Below are 14,485 nucleotides of genomic sequence, written 5' to 3'. Positions count from 1 at the left end.
GAGGCAGATGGACGTGAGCTCCCTGGGGGACAAAGCACATACTATGTGGCGCCTTTTCCTGCTGAGAGCCTCGTCCACACCTTTGGCCCCACAGCCCAAGGACCCATTGGATTGCTGTCACTGGTCTTGTCCATTCCCAGACCTGCATGGGTCTCTTTCTAGCTGAGATTTCTGCCTCTCTGTGAGCCAGCCTCTGCCCTAGCCCAGGAGGATCCAGCCTGACCCTGGTGTGACCAGGTGATTCAGGCTTGCCATATCAAAAATTTCCCCACCCTGCCTTCAGGGGAGGCCTGGGGCCTTCTTCTCGGCACTGACAGCAGACGTGTGAAGGCGATGTTCCAGGTCACTTATACTCCGGCTTCTATTTACACAGCAAGTATTAACCCATTGCCCACAATGTGCCAGTCTGCATGACACACCAGAGCGTAAGATACAGTCTTGGTCTGGAGTCATTAACAGTGGAGAGAGAGAGGGGGAGAGAGAGAGGGGAAGAGAGAGAGAGAGAGCAAGAAAGAGATGTTTTACCAAAGTATATTTTATGCCTGAAGAAGGCCCAAAAACCTTGGGAGTAGGTATAAGTGAGTATCTGAGTGTCCTTGGGCTCAGGGAACTGGGGAAACTTTCTCTGAGGTGGTAACCTCTGAGCTGGGCATGGAAGAAGGAGGAAGCATTTACCAGGTATGTAGGGGATTGGACAGTCCAAGTGATGGGAATTCAGTGAGCAGGAGTGTGAGCAAGAGAAGTTTGGTTGGCCAGAGCATGGCAGCTATGGACCAGCTGAGTTTGATCAGGTGATGTTGTTACTAAACTAAATGTATAGGGCTCGTCACTGTTTAGTCAGACTGGGATTGGCAACTGCATGGGAGGACTTTTGTGTAGATACTGGGTGATGCTGGAAAGCCACCATGGGTAGAAGGCCTTGGAAGTCAGACACTGTGAGTTCTAAAACTTGTTTTAATAAGCAATTTAGTTAGAGCTTGGGAAATTCAAAGGAATTCAAATTGCATTGTATATACATGCCAGTCCAAAGAAAGCAGATCTCATCCTCTACTAGTTATTGTATTTCCAGAGCCCTGTTCATAATTAATTAAAGAACATTCTCCCCTGAATTATTAGAGCAGAAGAATCCCACCATCCCAATATCTGCTAGTTCGATCAGTTCAGTTCAGTTCAGTCGCTCAGTCATGTCCGACTCTGCGACCCCATGAATCCCAGCACGCCAGGCCTCCCTGACCATCACCATCTCCCGGAGTTCACTCAAACTCACGTCCATTGAGTCCGTGATGCCATCCAGCCATCTCATCCTCTGTCGTCCGCTTCTCCTCCTGCCCCCAATCCCTCCCAGCATCAGGGTCTTTTCAAATGAGTCAACTCTTCGCATGAGGTGGCCAAAGTATTGGAGTTTCAGCTTCAGCATCAGTCCTCCCAATGAACACGCAGGACTGATCTCCTTTAGGATGGACTGGTTGGATCTCCTTGTAGTCCAGGGGACTCTCAAGAGTCTAATCTAGCCCCACAGTTCAAAAGCATCAATTCTTCAATACTATCCATTTAAAGATGGTAGGTACTGCTATACCCATTTCTCAGATGAGGAAACCAGGACCCAAAGAAGCTAAGGTCAGTATAAGTGGCTGAGAAGGATTTCTGTCTGTGTTTCCATAATTACACAAGTTGGTTTCACTGAGAGATGGTCCAGCTTATCTCCTAACCCTTAACACTGGGACATGAGCCCTTCTATCCAACCTCATCATTACTTTTCTTTCCCAGCAAAGGTTCTGTTTTGGGTTTTGTTTTGTTTTTTTGGTTGTTGCTTTTTAAATCACAACCAGAATGTCCTTGAGGTATTTCTTGTTTGTGTTTTTTGCTTTTTATGAGTATTCATTCCATCTTTTATTAAAAACATGTCTTTAGAGAAATCAGTGCATGGTGAGTGAAAGGCGACTTTCTGTTTTGCCAGCTGGTTTGAGGGGAGAGTGGCCTTCCACAAATGACACGGTACATGCCACCCTCTGTGGATAGAGACGTAGTCAAAATCATGACATCATTGTGGCTCTCTCTTTCTCTCTTTCTTTTTCCAAGTACAAACACGAGATAATTTTCCTGAAGTAGCCATCTGTTTCTCTAGCCCAATAAAGGCAGCGAGTGTCCACCTCCCAAGAGGTGCTGTGAAAGCTTGTTGCTGAGAGTTTTGTGTTTTATAAGCAGTGAGTTACCATACAGATTAACCTTAGCAGCCCAAGACTAGATCCATGAGAACAAACTGAGATATTTTAGTTTTATCTAGTTATTCCAGATGAAGACACTTGTTGGAGCTCTTTTAAAAAAAAGAAAGAAAAAAATATATATATGTTTATTTATTTATCTGCTCTGGGTCTTAGTTGTGACAACTGGAATCTTTAGTTGTGGCATATGGAATCTAATTTCCTGGCCAGGAATTGAACCCAGGGAGCCTGTATTGGGAGCTCAGAGTCTTAGCCACCGGACCACCAGAGAAGTCCTATGCTGGGGCTCTTTGAATTCTAAAGTTTCCTGGTGTTGAAGAGACCCAGGATGATATTAGCACAGACAGTGTTCTTCAGACTCAGTTTGGCCAACCCATTAATAGGGGACCATTGCTTCCTATTGTGCATGGTGGGGTGAGAACCCTGTACGCTTCCTAGCTGGGGAAAGATGCCCAGTTTGGGGAGCGCAGAAGCAGAGGGAGGTGGAAGGGTGCTGGTGGCTTGCTGGACCCTGGGGTGACCTTGGCCCTCCTGGCTTGGAATGCCATTGTTTAAAGAGTTGCAGCCAGAGATAGGGGTGGGGATGAAGGAAAGCAGCCAAGAGACATTGAAGTCGCAAGCTGTAGGGAAAGAAGCTGGGTGAGGCAGAGAGGAACTATTGCAAAACCAAAATATTTGACTAGATTTCACTTTTTTCCTTCAGTTCAAATTCTTTGCTGGAAAGTTTAGCTTTGAAGTTGTTTCTTTTCTTCTTTTCTTATTGTTCCAACAATATTGTTCTTTTAATCTTGTTTTTTTGGGTGGAACGTAGACTATTTAGATTATTTCTAAATCATAGCATCAAATTTCTCAAATTCCTGAGGATGCTTTCAGTCATAGGCCTTCTTTGGTGCAGCCCAGACTCTTCTGTCCCAAACAGGCAAGAATGTATAACAACAGCCTGGCTAAAAATGACAGTGGGTCTGTAGTGTCTGAGTGCTACCTCGCTCAGCCGTGTCCGACTCTCTGCAACCTCATGGACTGTAGCCCGCCAGGCTCCTCTGTCCATGGGATTCTCCAGGCAAGAAAACTGGAGTGAGTTGCCATTTCCTTCTCCGGGGGATCTTCCCCACCCAGGGACCCGCGTCTCTTAAGTCTCCGGCACTGGTGGTAGGCAGGTTCTTTAACACTAATGGCACCAGAGTGTCTCGTATTTTGCACATTTTCAGAGTTGTTAAACCGATTCTATGTACTTATAGTTGATAAGTGCTTTCTATGTCTTCATATAGAATACTTATGGTAATTCTTCATATAGACAACACACACTGTAAAGAGCATAGTAACAGATGTCATTAGAAGGATAATAAAATTTATAGAGACAACGTTTTCTGCCAAATATCATGTTTACAAGAGAACACAACCAGGACTTCCCTGGTAGTCCAGTGGTTAAGACTCTGAATTTCCAGGGCAGGGGGCACGGCTTCAGTCCCTGGTGAGGGACCTAAGGTCCTGCCATGTGACACAGCAAAAAAAAAAAAAGAGAGAGAGAGAGAGAATACAACCTTTTTATTTCACTTGGAAAAACAAGATGAGATGCTCCCTAGTCAAATCACTGAGCTTCAGTGGATTCATTTCTCTTGTATACTCCCCTCCTCCTTCCAGGTCACTGGGGGTTTTAACAAGCTCCCCACTCCAGATGAGAAAAACCTCTTCCATCAGTGGCCTCCTGAGCTGAGGGGGAGAAGCAGATTCTACCACCCAACCCTGAAGCACAACTTCAGAGCCCCAGGGGTAGTGCAGTACATCTCATCAGGGTAATGCCTGTGTCAGCCACAAAGGAAATGAGTTCAAGCACCCTCCTGAATAGCTTTTCATTTCTCCTTCATACATTTAGCAAGTGCCTGATGCAAGCCAGATCCTGTGCTGAGCCCCAGGATTGCCAGATGAATAAGCCATGATTCAAAGTGCTCCCAGGGGAGAGAGACATGCTCATTGGTACAGACTAAGTTTAAGGAGGATGGCCACACAGAGACCTAGGAAGGGCTGTATCAGAGGCTAGAGTCATGAGGGTTAGCCATGGTTCTCAGAGCTACTCACTTGCAGCTTAGACCTTGGAGGACTGGTAAGCACTGATCTCCTTTCAGGCCAGGGCAGCAAGAACAAAAATCAAGAGCAGAGGGACTTCCCAGGATGTCCAGTGGTTAAGAATCCAAGCTTCCACTGTGGGGGACATGGGTTCCATCCCAGGTTGGGGAACTAAGATCGCCATATATATATATATATATATATATAATTAAATTAAATTCTAAAAAGCCATTTAAAAAAAATTAAGAGCTGAAAGTATTCAACTCATGATATATTTGGAAAATACCAGTTTGGCTGGCATACATCAGGAGGCTGGAGAGGTTAGCCAGGTTATATTCCAAAGCCAAGAGTTTGATCTGAAGGCACTAATGGGAACTGAGAAGAAACGGGCCCCAGAACATATACATGATATCAAGTATAAACACGCCAGAGGATTCCTTGGGAAGACCAGGATCTGACTGAGGTTTGGGGAGAAGGATCACTGTCTTGTTGAATCCATTTCCTTTGGCACTCTCCCTCCACCTCTCCCCCAGGCTTTGTGCTGGAGTCTTCCCTGCACAGCCAAGGGCTCAGGGCTATGAACAGTAACTAAGAGAAATTTTTGAGACAGAAGCCAGCAGACCTCACAGGTTTGCATCTGAGTGAACCCCACTGTGTGCTCAGAGGAGTTTTGCTACCAAGCCTTCTCTGTAATCTGTGTCATTGCTAAATGAGTTGCTGGTATTCTTCAAGATGGCAGATGCCCCAGGCTAATGCCAGTAACAGTATTTCCATAATTAAGCTCACAGGTGGGAGAACAAATCTCCTTCATAAATTCTCAATTAAGTACCACTGCACAATAAATTAGGTCTATTGAAAGCAGCTTTTCACTCTCAATCCCTCCCAGTCACAGAATATATGCAGAATCCGGAGAAACCATAGTATTCTGAATATGCTTTTGAAAGAACCATTTATTTTTGTAACATCCAGAATTAGAATAGGGCTTAGGCAACTTCCACAGTGTGTGTGTAGCTGTGCGAGGTTCAGGAACAGCCCTGGGTTCAATCCCACCACATCTCTGAAAAACCAGATAACCTCAAGACAATTATCTCACAAGACTGCTTAGCACTTAAAGAGATGTAATAAATAACATTCTTTCATATAAATGGACACCAAGGAGGGAAAAGGGGGAGAGTTGAATTGGAAGATTGAGACTGACACATATAAACTACTATGTATTAATATAAAATAGATAACTAAAGGGACTGGGGGCAGGAGGAGAAGGGGACGACAGAGGATGAGATGGCTGGATGGCATCCTCGACTCGATGGACGTGAGTTTAAGTGAACTCTGGGAGTTGGTGATGGACAGGGAGGCCTGGCGTGCTGCAATTCATGGGGCTGCAAAGAGTCGGACACGACTGAGGGACTGAACTGAACTGAACTGAACTGAATGGGAACCTGAGAACTTTTCATTGGAAAAGACCCTGATGCTGGAAAAGATTGAGGGCAGAAGGAGAAGGAGGCTACAGAGGATGAGATAGTTGGAAGGCATCACTGACTCAATGGACATGAACTTGAGCTAACTCCTAGAGATGGTGGAGGACAGGGAAGCCTGGCATACTATAGTCCACGGAGTTGCAATGACTCAGACACAACTTAGCAACTGAACAACAACTGAGAACCTATGTTTTAGCACAGGCTGCTGCTACTGCTAAGTCACTTCAGTCGTGTCCGACTCTGTGCAACCCCATAGACGGCAGCCCACCAGGCTCCCCCGTCCCTGGGACTCTCCAGGCAAGAACACTGGAGTGGGTTGCCATTTCCTTCTCCAATGCATGAAAGGGAAAAGTGAAAGTGAAGTCTCTCAGTCGTGTCTGACTCTTAGCGACCCCATGGACTGGCAACTCTACTCAGTGCTCTGTAGTGACCTAAACAGGCAGAAAATCCAAAAAAGAGAGGGTATACATGTCCTTATAGCTGATTCACTTTGCTGTACAGCAGGAACTAACACAACCCATTGTAAAACAACTATACTTCCAATAAAAATTAATTTTTTTAAAAAAGAACATTCCCTCAGTTTCTCTGAAGTTTTTTTTTTTTTTTTAAAGATTGATGAAGGTGTGTGTCACCAATATTAGGAGCAACCCAGGGGAAGTTTCACCCCCTTCATGACTCCCTTTTTAACTACTCATACTTGCTCTGACTTGTTTATTTTCCTTGAATCCCACTTGCACTCACAGTCAATATTTACAGTTGGGACCACTTGAAAAGCCTTAGTAAAACCCTCAGTGATGTTGGGTACAAGTATTTATTTCATGTGGTTTAGTTTTGTCTCCTAAACTAAATGGTAAACCTTTGAGATCAGGGGCCATGTGTTATATTTCTTTGAATCCAGCCCTCTGACTCTAGCATGGTGCAATGCTGGTTACATGGTATGTACAAGTTAAATAGTTGATTGATGGATTTGCTGTGGTTTTTCCTATCCAAGTGGAAATATGGATGTTTGTCCCCTGAGGAGGATCCAAGTCCTCTGAGCTGATGTCATACACGGAGTTCACTTTCCATCGGCCTCTTTCTTCACGTGGTCACATCCTCCCTGGACACAGACTGAGCCCCTGATATGTCAGACCCTTTCCATGCACTAAAATGTCTTCTCTTAGGCACCAACTCTGAGGCTCAGACGTGCGAGCTTTTCACTGTTCTGACCAGACCTTGGTCACCTGGAGGCCATGGAAACACTGTGGAGTATCTCCAGGGTGGAAAGGACTTAAAAGCAGGGAACTGGCCCAGTTGTAATGCAGGGTAATTAGACTCCATCCATCCAGTGGTATGCACTGCCCCCCACCCACCCCATAAGTTCCTGCTTCATTTGTTTCGTAAAACCTGATGAAGAGCTTTTTTTTTTTTTTTTTAAAGTAAGAACTCTTCCATTCTGTACTCAGCTGCCAAGGGGGCCGCTGGCTGCTGGCCCCGAGGAATGTGTGTGCACTCAAGGGCAAATGTCATCTCCCTGCATTGTGTGCAGAGCTTGCTTTGTGCCTAAAGACAGGGAGCTGCATAAAGCCCCAATGTCTTCCCCACAATGCGCCCCAGTCTATGGAGTGCCTTTTCAGCGGCAGAGCCACACAACTCGCTGAGATGCACTTTGACTCTCTGTCTTCCTGTAAGCTCTCTCATCTCAAATTCTGAGACATTCATGCTAGGTTAGAGTCATCTTTCTATTCTGACTCCATCTGGTGAAAGCCTATTTAATTTTCCTTCCAATGTGACTGATATGAGCAGCAAAATTTTTTTTTCTTTAAAGACTGAAATAGCGATTAAGATTTAATAGCAGTGTGACCTTGGGAAAATACCACTAATTACCTACAGTCAATACTGTGGATTCAGGAGTATTCTGTGCAAGACTGACACTCACACAGAAAATTCTGTCTAGATTTCCAAGCTTTGCCCTTTTCCTGGTATGCCTGCCTCCCAGTCTTCCAATGGTCAAGTCACTTCATCCCTGCCCTAGCTCAGATATCACCTCCTCCAGGAAGCCTTCTCTGGTTTTACTCTTCTTCTGAATTCCCACAAGGCTTTGTTTCCTCTTGAAACTCTTCATTTTTTTTCTTTGTCTTGTCTTGATAAGTGCCTATGTTACTTGTATTCTTCTGTAAGAACCTCGAGGAAAGAATCTGTGTCTTCTTAATCATTATCCTTTCCATAATATCTAATACAGTGCCTTACACATACATGCCACTTTCGAAATATTTGGTATATGGGCATAGAAAAGGAGTTATTGGAAATTATTTGAATGAGTTATACTCAACTATTTTTTTGTTTTGCAGGATTTTTTTTACAGTTTTACTGAGATGTAATTGACATATAATATTGTATTAGTTGAACTGTATACAGCATAAAGATTTGATGTTATGTGTGTATTGCAAAATTATTACCACAGTAAGTTTAGTTAACATCCATCACCTCACATAGCAACTTCTAAGTATACAGTACAGTATTGTTAACTACATGACATCCCTAGGACTTATTTGTCTTATAAGTTGAAATTTGTACCCATACTCAACTATTTTTAATGACCTCTACAATCAGTTCCTAAATACATTCTCTGATGATGATGATAATAATAACTAAAATAGTAAGAATGACCATCATTCATCGAACAGTTCCTACTTTCTACAAAGTAGCAGCACTTTATGTTACCCTACTCAGTAATGAGAAAGTGTGGTTTTAGAGAGAGTAAATAACTTGCCCAACAACCACAATGAATAAATGATAGAAGGGAGATTTGAGCTCAGCTCCATTTGACAACAGAATGAGAGCCATGAACGGTTGTATTATGCTAAAGAGTATCATTAAAGAGTGATTTCTGCTGTATGTAAGAGCGGTCTCTTTCCCTTTAAAATTCACGTGTTTGTGAAATCAGCCAAGAATGAAAGCATTTCACAGCTAGAAAGAGCATTATAGGTCATCTACACTTACCCCAGCTCCAGCGACTGCCCCCCTGGTCTCCATGGTGCTTCTAGAACAAGGGAATGGAAAACTGGGTGAGCATTCCCAGGCGGCCAGACTTTGGGAGGCATTGTCACGGGCCTGCCAAACCTCCTTTCATGTTGGCTACTTTATAAATGGCTATAATTGCACCAGGCTTTGGTGGAAGACTTTGAGCCTAATAAAAATGTCAAACTTATTAAGAAGGTTTCCAAGACTAAATAAACTCTGAAGAGGCTATAATCTCTTGATGGCTCTAAATTTGCAAATCACAAGAATGTGGAAAAATATAACTGCCATGTACAGAGCTACTGAAATGTCACTATTTATTGCTTCAATGTCATCTTGTAATGGAGGTTTGGTGGCAAGATCAGAAATCTCTCCTGAAAACATTGTAACACTCTTTATTGTAACAAAGCAGCTGTGTGTGTGTGAGCCGTCCTGTATGTGTCACAAAGCAAACTCTAGAATAAACACAAATTTGATTAGCCTGGAGTCATAGCCAAAATATCAGTAGATTGGAAATGTTTAAAGTCAGGGTGAATGGCATTTTTTCTGTCTTCTGGGTAGCTTAGGAAAACCGTAAGAAAAACAGAAGTTACACTGGAGAGAGTTTCACATGTAGGAGGTAGAATTTCAACTGAATCGTAAAAGTTGGTTTTGGAGAAGCAGTGTTCTGGGAGACAGAGAGAGCTGAGGGACAAAAGCAGAGAGTATAATGTGGGGATGTTGATAAAGATGATAGGGTGCCTGGAGCTAACGGTTTTATATTCGGGGATCTGAAGCATTTAGTGATTTATTAACATCCTCTTAGATGCTGAGCGAGAGGCTTAGCAAAAATTGCCTCTATCCTCATGTTAGTCCTATAAGGCCAGTGTTATATTCAGCTTGCACTCAGTCGCTTTGTCATGTCAATTCTTTGCAGCCCCATAGACTGTGGCCTGTCAGGCTCCTCTGTCCAAGGGATTTTCCAGGCAAGAATACTGAAGAGGGTAACCCTTCCTACTCCAGGGAATCTTCCCAACCCAGGGATTGAACCAGTGTCTCTTCCATCTCCTGCATTGGCAGGTGGGTTTATTGTTACCACTGAGCCACCTGGGGAGCCCTATATTCAGTTTGCTGCTGCTGCTGCTGCTAAGTCGCTTCAGTTGTGTCCGACTCTGTGCGACGCCATAGATGGCCTCCTTCCAGGCTCCTCTGTCCCTGGGATTCTCCAGAGAGTTAATTAAAACTGAGATTCATGCAAATCCATAGAGGACAGAAAGAAGATTGGTGGTTGCCAGGGGCTGAGAGAGGGAAAAATAGAAAGTGATTGCTAATGCATATGGGGTTGTTTCGGGGGGTGATGCGAGTCCTAGAATTAAATCAATGTAATGTTTATACAACTTTGTGAATATACTACTGAATTACACTCTTTAAAATGGTGAAATATATGGCATGTGAATTATATCTCAAGTAATGATGAGGGGAAAAAAAAAACAGAGGAGCAAATGACTTTCCCAGGGTCACAAAGTTTGTGGTCATTTGACAAACTGGGATTTCAACTCAACACTTCCCAGTGCTGAAGCTTGTGATCTTCCCCTTAGACTATGCTGTCTTTTGTCCTTTCAGGATCTGTAAAGGCTTAGCCATGAGGTTGATTACAGATTTAAAAAAAAATTTTTTTTTAAATTTGTCTACACCAGGTCTTAGTTGCAGCACATAGGCTTATATTTGCAGCATGCAGAATCTAGTTCCCTAAGCAGGGCTCAAACCCAGGCCCTCTGCATTGGGAGCACGGAGTCTTAACCACTGGACCTCCAGGGAAGTCCCTGGTCTCAGACATTTGGTCAATGGGTAAAATGTATTTTTACAAATGTCATGATGCTGACAGATACAATGTAGAACCTCATGGGTCGTGAGACACATAGTAAGGTTTCTAGCAGGAAGTAACACGCAAGCTATTACCTTTGAAGAGCAAAAGCAGTTCTGGACCCCACCTGAGGTCAGGAAATGCTGTGGTGCTGGCTGCCAGTGCTCACTGACCAACTGCGCCTCGTGATGGAATATTTTTGGTACACACAGTTGGTGGGCTATGACAGGTAGAGTCTGTAAGAGGGGATCATATTATGAAAGACTTGAAAAGCCCTCCCCTCTGGTGGGGAAAGTTTAATTCGGGATAGTGGGCAGTGGTACATTAGGGAAATTATTGTTGTTGGAAGGTTCTTCTGGCAGTGTGCAAAGGGTGGGTTAGTGTGAAGATGGAGTGAGCCAGGGAGGTCAGCTATAATCATCCAGGCATGAGTTGAGGAGAGTTTAGTTCAAGGTTTTTGTAGTAGAAACAGAGAGGAGGAATGAATTAGGGTGAGATCTAGAAAAAATAAATAATAGCCTCAGCCACAGATGGAGAGGAAACAGACACAATTATGGAACTAGCCTACATTTCTCTCTTTTTAACTCTAGGTTTTACAGCCTGGAAGACTAACAACTTGGAGGTGCTAGGGATAGGCATGAAATAGAAAGGAGGCTTAGTTTGGGGAGAAAATAATGAAGCAAGTTTACAGCCTAGGGAGTCTGAAGTAATGATACTGGAACGCTGGCACAAGAGTTGTGCTAGTTCCTTGCCCAGGCTCTCATCCTAGACAGATGCAGCATTTTCATTCTTTGTGTGTGTGTGTGTGTGTGGCTGCGTTGGGTCTGAGGTGCAGCAGGTGGACTTCTTCTAGTTTTGGTACTTGGCTCAGTAGTACTTGGGCATGCAGGCTTAGTTGCTCTGCAGAATGTGGGATCTTGGTTCCCTGACCAGAGGTCTAACTCAAGTCACCTACATTAGAAGGCATACTGTTGACCACCAGGGAAGTCCCCTGCAACCTTTTTATTCTTTGAACTTCAGGAAAGTATGGTCTGATTGATATGCCAGTGAGAAATATGAATGAGTAATAACACCTGGCAATCCAGTGCATTTTTGTAACACTTTGTAATTCACAGATTATTTTGGCCTCTTTTTCTCTACTTATTATGACACAGTTTTATTATAATACTTCCACAATGGTGAATTTGTGTGCCCAAAACTATACTTGAATTTAGTGTGGCATTCCATTCAGTGCTTTGAATGACATAGGGAATTCAAGAGGAAGAATCAGAAAGACCCTGAATATTTGAATGGAAGACAAGACACTACCATCAGTGCCTGGCAAAATGGGTGTTATCTATATGAAATGAACAAACATCCATTCAAACTTAGGGGGGCTCCAGAAAAGTTTGGATCGTAAAGAAGGCTGAGCACTGAAGAACTGATGCTTTCAAACTGTGGTGCTAGAGAAGACTCTTGAGAGTCCCTTGGACTGCAAGATCCAACCAGTCCATCCTAAAGGAGATCAGTCCTGAATATTCATTGGAAGGACTGATGTGGAAGCTGAAGCTCCAGTACTTCAGCCACCTGATTTGAAGAGCCAACATTGGAAAAGACCTTGATGCTGGGAAAGATTGAAGGCAAAAGGAGAAAGGGGCAGCAGAGGATGAGATGATTAGATAGCATCACTGACTCAATGGACATGAATTGGAGCAAACTCCGGGAGATGGTGAAGGACAAGGGAGGCCACATTGCTGCAGTCCATGAAGTGGCAAAGACTTGGACATGACTTAGCAACTGAACAACAACAACTAGAAAAGTTATGCAGGCAAGTGCTGGGAAAATATCCGCGTATTAACCAGTGTCAGTTACTGACTGTTTTAGGGTATATAAAACGTCCACTGTAATAGAAGACGGTGGAATGGTGTCTTTAGGTGTTGAAAGAAAAAAAAAACTGTCAGCCTAGGATTCTACATTTAGTGACAATATTCTTTAGAAATGATGGCAGAAGAAATGGTATGGAAAAAAAGAAAGCAAGAAATGTCAGTAGGAAATACAGGGATGAGAGTCTCAGTTTTAAGTAGAATGATCAAGGAGGGCCTTTCTGGGAAGGTGACAGTTGTTCAGAGACCAGAAAGTGGGGAGGTGAGCCATGTGAACAAATGGGAGAAGAGGTTTTAACAAGCCAAAGGGCCCTGAGAAGGGTACATGTTTAAGAAACAGCATGAAGACCAGGGTGGCTGGAACAAAGGGATTAAGGAAGAGAAAAGAAGGTGATGACACCATACAGTTGACAGGGCAGCAGACTGTGTAGAGGATTATGGGGAAAAAAAATATGTACCTTATAGACCTGGAACAATTCAAATATAAACTTGTCATTCTCATATTATTTATTTTAAAAATGTCCTGATTTGGGTGAGAAACATTATAGTAACCCTAAGTATGTGGCTCAGATGGTAAAGAATCTTCCTGCAGTGCAGGAGACCTGAGTTCGATCCATGGGTTGGGAAGATCCCCTGGAGGAGGGCTTGGCAACCCACTCCAGTATTCTTGCCTGGAGGATCCCCTGGACAGAGGAGCCTGGCAGCCTATAGTCCATGGGTCACAAAGAGTCGGACACGACTGAGCGACTAAGCACACACACAACCCTGAGTATAGATCATTTAAAGATTTGGGTCTTTATGCATATTGAAGTGACATATTGAATGAAGTAAGTCAGACAGACAGGGAGAATAACACCCCTTATATGTGGGATCTGAAAAGAAATTATACAAGTGAACTTACTTACAAAACATAAACTGGCTCAAAGACTTCAAGAACAAGCTTATGGTTGCCGGAGGGAAGGATGGGGGTAAGGAGTAATTAGGTTGGGGATGGGCATGTACACAGTCCTATATTTAAAATGGGTAACCAACAAGGACCTACTGTATAGCACATGGAACTCTGCTCAGTGTTATGTGGAAGCCTGGATGGGAGGAGAGTTTGGGGAAGAATGGATACATGTATATGTATGGCTGAGACCCTTCGCTGTTCACCTGAAGCTATCACAACATTGTTTGTTAATTGGCTTATTGTTGTTGTTGTTTACTCACCAAGTCATGCCTGACTCTGCAACCCTGGGGACTGTAGCCCACCAGGTTCCTCTGTCCATGGGATTCTCTAGGTAAGAATACTGGAGTGGGTTGCCATTTCCCACCCCAATACAAAATTAAAAGTTTTTAAAAAATAAGGATTTGGGCCTTTATATGTACTGAAATAAATACATATAAACTTAGAACCTCTGGAGGTTTAGACTAGTGATCTGGCTCTGAGTGTTGAACTATCATGTGGAGAGTGGATGCTAAGTGGAGAGTAGATGCTAAGTGGAGAGTAGATGCTAAGTGGGCAAAAAAAAAAAGAGGATGCCAATTCATTAACTATTAAACCAACCCAGTGAGAGGTGAGGATGTCTTGGGTCACAGGGCAGTGGAGGTGTTAAGAGGTGTCTGGATCCTGGAAGTATTTTGAAGGGGAAGTGGCATATTGGGTGCAGGATGTGAGAGGAAATGGTGAGTAGAGGGTGACATCAAAGATTCTGGTCTACACCGTGGGAAGGATGAAGTAGCCCATAGCTGAGATGGGGAACAGATTTAGGAGAGAAGATCAGGAACTAGACTTTGGATTGTGAAGTTTGTGGTGCCTTTTGGACAGTTAGGTGGAGATGTTCAGGGCATGAGTATAAAAGTCAGAGGTTTGGGGAGAGCTTCAGAATGGAATGTAAATGTGGCATTTGATGCCAAGAGACTGGATGAGCTTGGCAAGTACAGAAGAGAGAAGATGGTCAAAGAACTAAGCCCTGGGATGCTATGATGTTTAAAGCCTGTGAAATGAGGAGGACAGCAAATAAGATGGAAAAGTAA

General features: G+C 43.6%; 1 protein-coding gene and 1 long non-coding RNA gene across 3 annotated transcripts in view; both read left to right on the top strand.

The window, feature by feature from the left end:
* The window catches only part of LOC120853518 (thrombospondin type-1 domain-containing protein 4), a 631,548-nt gene that overhangs the window by 441,974 nt on the left and 175,089 nt on the right, over positions 1–14,485 (top strand). The gene's annotated exons all lie outside the window — the stretch shown is intronic.
* LOC120853520 lies at positions 5,798–13,553 on the top strand. The gene is made up of 3 exons (XR_005718795.1): positions 5,798–5,807; positions 11,299–11,306; positions 13,453–13,553. It is a non-coding gene; the product is annotated as an uncharacterized LOC120853520 (long non-coding RNA).

This window comes from Oryx dammah, unplaced genomic scaffold (assembly GCF_014754425.2).
Source record: "Oryx dammah isolate SB20612 unplaced genomic scaffold, SCBI_Odam_1.1 HiC_scaffold_26, whole genome shotgun sequence".
NCBI classification, from domain to species: Eukaryota; Metazoa; Chordata; class Mammalia; order Artiodactyla; family Bovidae; genus Oryx; species Oryx dammah.
The sequence above is the reverse complement of the archived record's forward strand: the minus strand, read 5'-3'. Positions and strand labels throughout refer to the sequence as shown.